The following is a 5700-nucleotide window of genomic DNA, read 5'->3' as shown; positions in this document are numbered from 1 at the left end:
TGTTTGAGCCTTTAACCCCGGAGCTTTAGCGTCAGTCTTTACATTCCTTTGACTATCGTAACTCTTCAACTGGCATAATTCCAGTGGATTCTGACGTGGAGAGAAACAGCTTTGATTCACGTTGATCAAGTAAACGTTTGAGGAGTTTCGATATGACAAAGAGCATCTTTTGTTTTAGCGTCGGTGGTGACGTCTCCGATCTTTAAAGTTAAAGATCCAGGAGAAATTAGTTTAGTAAAAGCTGACATGACATCACTGTATGAAGGAGTTTAAGCTTCCAGAAAACAGCAAAAGAACCGAAAAACACTTTTGGAGCGTCCCAGACATTCACGGGGAGGACCCGGGTTGCTCGTGAAGAAAAAAAGTGTGTGTGTGTGTGCGTGTGTGTGTGTTTGTGTTTACTCTGTGTGTGTGTGTTGAACAGAGTTAAACTAAAAGGATCTGCGGAGCTTTGCAGTCTTCTCTGCTGACATTGTTGCACTGAGTGCTGCTCTTTAATCATTTATTCAAAGTACTTTGGTCGAATGGAAAAGCATCAAATCGAAAAGCAGCATCTTTTTTTTTTTTTTGTAGCAGACCCTGAGTTGGCTCAAAGGGGAGCACTCCACCAAACCCCCCCACCTGCAGGCATCTTCCCAACACCCCAGGAGAGGCGGAAGCTTCCAGATCAGTCATGAGCTGCAGATTCAACAATGTGACTGAAAATGAGCTGAAACATTGACGAAAATTAAAGGTTTTCACATTTGTTTAAATGAATTTCATTTGGGGAATAGCTGTATTCATCCTGGCCTGTGATGTGATGATGGTAGTTTAATCAGCGACGGCTCCTTTATTTATTGTATACTCAGCAAACCAAACACTGATTCTTTTTCGAGGGGGCGGCGGGGTAAAAAACAAGAGAGAGGTGATGAAAATGGGTTTGATCAAACCGCCACAGTTCACAGCTCAGTCAAGCATCACAGCAGAGAACTAACCTGGAAAACTGCTCCAGGTCAGGGTCTTCAAAGAGCCTCAGGTCATCTCATGCGTCTGTCAGTCACACCTGGATTTTACCCTGTGGGAGGGTCAAATGTGCACAGACCATGTTAAGGACAGAGACCTGCAGGACTTCAGTTCACACTTTTTCAGTCAGTTTTGGGAGATTCTTTTAAACATCAACACCGATCATCATTTGATTTATTTTCAAAGCGTTTCCAGGGGTCTTTAATGATGATTATGCTGTTTTTATCCCAGATCTAAAAACCTGTGTTGTTTTCTAGGACACAGTTTCAGTCCGGTGTATTTTCCATGTCACAACAACGACTTTTTTCAAATAACATTTTTTCGTTCTTGCTGACTCAAAATGATTTGAATAAAGAAATACTCAGAACTGCAATTTTAAGATGAATTCTCCTTATATATTTCCTCCATGATCACAAAAATGAGAACATGTTAACCACACCATATTCTTCCGATTGAGTCCTTAAAAGTCCGGCATTGAAGGCAAAGGCACGTCCAAACACAATTATTCTATCAGCCTGAAGAATATTCATCCAGGATACAAAAGACAAATAAAAACAGATTGCTTGCTGTCAAAGAAAGATGCATTTCGGTTTGATTCATGCTCAGATCATTAATGTTTCTTCCTGTGATTCAGTCGGCTGTGCTTGAATGTGTAGGCTTTAGCCTTAGTGTGCTGAAGAGTAACAATGTGTGGGCGTCAAAGTCAACAGAAGGTGTTAAAGTGCGGCGGATTACTGGAAAGTTTGTGAACGGTGTAAAAAAACAGAAGAAACATTTCATCTGTGGTTAACGCAGAAACTACAGCAGAAAGTCTGTTCAGAGGTTACCCTGGATGCCACTGTGCATCCCTGTGCTCCAGCATTTTCAGCTTCCTCTGTGTCAGTGATGGGGCTGCCACCTGTCCACCATCACTTTGCTTTCAGATGAAGCTGCAGTGAGCCCTTACTCCATGTGGAACAGCGTTTCCTGCCCCGTTTCAGGCCACTTCCTGCTGGATGGTGTTCTGCAGTGCAGGAGTTCAGCTTCCACTTCAGCTGCTGTCTTGCTGAGAGAGAGCAGACTCAGCGGCTGGATTGGCTTTGGCGGCTGCTCACTTGGGAAATAACTGGCTGAGCTCCTTAAACATCGGAGAGCACTTCCCTGTCTTCTGTTTTCTGTGACACATTTTCTGCCGAAACAAGACGGAGGATGAATTAAACATCGGTTAAACAATTAAACAATCAGACGAACTCATGAGGGTTTTATTATTTAAGTGCTGCATGGCTGAAATGCTGCGGCGGCGGCGGCGTGTTCTCCTCCTCGTGAGCCAGCTGTCGCTGAGCGTTAGTGCCGCGCTGCTGAATCGCCTGGAGTGGAACCGTTTGGATAATTCAGGCTCAGCCGGGCTTCTGGTGCTTGAAGGGGACGCGGTGACAGCGATGGAACTGAGACAACAAACGCACAGTCTACCTGCTCCTGTAAACAACACTGATCCACACGGGAGGGGGGCTGCATGAAGGCTGAAGGCACCTTTTCATGCTGTGCAGTCTGTGTGTGTTTGTGTTGGCTCCATGTTCTACCTGCTGCATGCTTTTGTGGTTCTTCCTCAAACACAGAGGAGCTTGCTTTGGTTTCAGCTGCTCAGAACTCCAGCCAGTGTGTTGTTGAGTCATTGAAGTCCTGCCCTCCCAGAGTTCTTTGCTGCTGCCCCTTGACTTCAGTCCAGTTTTCCTCTCCTGCCGTCTTTATGTTGGATTCCCTGTGATGAGATTTTTTGCATTGAAGATTTGGGATACTTTGGGTTTTTGGGTTGTCCATGCCTGGGTTGCAGGCAGGAATGGGTGCATCTTAAAGACCCACAGATTAAATCTGTGTTTTTGGTGTTTTAACATGTTGTCGTGGCGATTTTTTTGATGCTGGACGAAGTGCGCGAACTCATCACGTGAACGACACTAACGGGCTCCCTGTGTTTTCTGCTGGATGTGGGGTGGGGGTTGAAAAAAATGACAAATGTGTACGACACACCAACTTCCCCTAACGTGTTGCATGAGCGTTAACTACAACCAATTGTAAAAAAAGAACACTTTCTTCCTCTAGGCTCACCGAGGGATCCACAATCTTAAAACCTCTTACAGGTTTGACCATTTTTCACCCGCATACAGCCCGTATCCAACCACGAGGACAGTCGGGACTTAAGTCTGACCTTTGTGTCTCTTTGACCTTTGACTTATGTTGTATTGGTAATCAGCAGCTGATCAGCTGCAGACTGACCTGCTCCACCCTCCTGTCTGCTGCCAACAGACTTCTGCTGATGCTGAGGAACCGGCCTTTGCAGTAGAACGTTCTCCCATCTTCACATGAGCTCAGGCTCATTTCCACCAGTTTGACTGCATCAAACAAACATTTTCTCTTTACAGAACAGAAACTGAAAAAGGATTAACACAAATAAGGTGATTTAAACATAAAAGTTTGGTGGCAACAAAGAAGCAAAGAGAATTTAAAGGAAAGATGGAACCACTGTATTTGATTTTATGTTGACAAATTCAGATCAAATGCATGAAAGTGTCTAGGGTCTGATTTTTTATTTTTCCCTGCTTCAAAGGCTAAAAGAAAAAGGAACATTTATAATGTGCAGAACAAACAAAAAAAGGGAAAAGAAGCAGAAAAGATCAAGACAAACATCTGAAACCTTTTTTGTTTCAACAAACCTGACCTTGAAATGCAAAACACTTATTTTTCTCAAACCCTGTTCGGATACCGGCTCCTGCTTTCAGGCTAGTGCAGCCATGCTTTAGAAATGTCCTGCAGCAGAGCATGTCATGTGATTGACGCTGCTTTCTGTTTTCATAATCCGTCCTAATTATGTAATACTACACAAAATAATATTTCACACGGCAAAGCTATCTATCACCTCACAAAGATTTATGTACTCTTACTGTGTAGCTTTTTAATTGTTAGTGTATAAACATAGGATTTTGACAAAAAAAATACTGTATAACCTGCCTGGTGACTGTTTCATTTAGAACCAAGTTAGATAAAAGGCTTCAATGCTTCATGAAGCGCCATCTGCCCGTCAGTACTAAAAGCACATAAAACATTTGAGTTTACGAAGTTCAGGTTTCAGTTTTGAAAACATTCTTACCCTCCAGATGTTGCTGTGCGGAGGTGTTTCAAATGTTTCAGAAGATCCAATCTTTCAGTTGTTCCAAAGGATTTCATCTCACAATTGTTCCATTTTTACCATCACTAAGAAATACAAACAAAAAACAAAACAAAAAAAACAATGGTAAACCGAAAAGGGAGGAAAGAAGACCAACCAACAATAAACACTAAAAACCAGACTCTGAAATACACGTGTGTGTGTGGGGGGGGGGGGGGGGGGGCATTAACACTAATCAAGACAGCTGTGAACGATTAACCACCCAAACCTGGTGTGACTGTCAGGGAAACCAGAACATAACGAAAACTGAAGCCCCAGCAACCCAGCGATCCCAAAAGGGATAAAGCAGGTTTAGAAAACGGGTGGATGGACGATAGCAGCATTACTCTGGGGTCAGAATCATGCCTGATGTCAAAGTGTGACCACAGACTGTGCCAGACTCCCTTAAACACGTCGCCAGCATCACAGCATCCACTACACAGACAAGGGTTCAGAGTGTTGAAGAAAATGAGCCACCATTATTGGTTGGTTCTGCTGTTGTTTATTTGGCTGCACAGCACTAATGTCATAAAGAGACTTTAAAAGGGCAGAATTATGGAATGGGGTGAGGGATGCTGTGGAGCAGCAGAAATGTCCACAGTCTCTGACCGCAGCTCAACGGTATGACGATAATTGGTACACTCTCCACCTCTGAGATAAGACTCTGCTCCATGTGAGCCACAGAAGTTGTTTCCTTCGTAGAACTCAGCTGTCAGAGAAGCTCTGATCAGCGCTCCGTGTTCTGAATATCATTTCCGTCCTGTGGGCTAAAAGAATCAGGAGGTTTTGATTTTTCCCTTGTTCAGGTTTTATCAACACGACTGTGACCTGCTCTGAGGTGGAGTTAATGCGGAAACGGCAGCATGCTGGATAAAAAAAAAAGGCAAAAATCAGTTTTTGCTTGTGGGATTTAAGAAACCAGTTGTTTATTTTGTTTGGCATAAATCCAGATTAATGTTTTACTAAAAAGTATCAAGAACAAGAAAACTGCTCCGTGTGTGTCTGTGGGCGTCAATGTTGCAGTCTAACCTTTATCTACCTGGTCTTTAGCCAATGTCACAGTACTTTTCCCATCTTCATTCTGTTCTCCCGTTGCTGTCAAGCTGCTTTCACACTGAACGTAATTTGTGTGACGCTTTCAGTGAATCAATCAGTGGGTTGATAGAATACACATCCAATACGAGCGCTTTTGTCCTGAACGACCATCTGTTTTGTTAACCCGCTGGGGTTGCTGGGCCGCCGAAACCCGTCCCGGCTACTGCTGGGCAAAAGCGGGATGCGCCCTGGACAGGTGGCCAGCCTGTTGCCCCTGCGGCAGCTCTCTGTTTTCTGGCCAGCCAGCAGCCCGGCAGAAGTCGCTCGCTTGTTGAGACTGAGAGCTGATCCGCGCTGAAAAGGCCGCCTGCTCGGGCCTCCTGAACTTAGTGCCATTTTTCTTATTTTCATAGATATTAATAAAATAGGTCCCTTTATTTTACTTCTTACTTTCCCGTCTCGGGTAAATGCAGCACAGTGAGCCT

At 44.0% G+C, this 5700-nt stretch overlaps 1 long non-coding RNA gene across 3 annotated transcripts; it reads right to left on the bottom strand.

The window, feature by feature from the left end:
* Positions 1 to 555: 555 nt before the first annotated feature.
* Positions 556 to 4316, bottom strand: LOC110016952. Of its 3 annotated transcripts, none has more exons than XR_002872475.1 (3): positions 4124 to 4316; positions 2562 to 3368; positions 556 to 2170 (listed from the first exon to the last, which is right to left on the bottom strand). It is a non-coding gene; the product is annotated as an uncharacterized LOC110016952 (long non-coding RNA). The 3 variants fall into 3 exon arrangements; XR_002292272.2 differs by having other exon boundaries at positions 556 to 2740; positions 3253 to 3368; XR_002872474.1 differs by having other exon boundaries at positions 556 to 3368.
* Positions 4317 to 5700: the final 1384 nt, after the last annotated feature.

Source organism: Oryzias latipes, chromosome 3 (assembly GCF_002234675.1).
Source record: "Oryzias latipes chromosome 3, ASM223467v1".
Taxonomy (NCBI): Eukaryota; Metazoa; Chordata; class Actinopteri; order Beloniformes; family Adrianichthyidae; genus Oryzias; species Oryzias latipes.
Note: the sequence above shows the minus strand (reverse complement) of the source record. Positions and strands in the feature narration are given on the sequence as shown.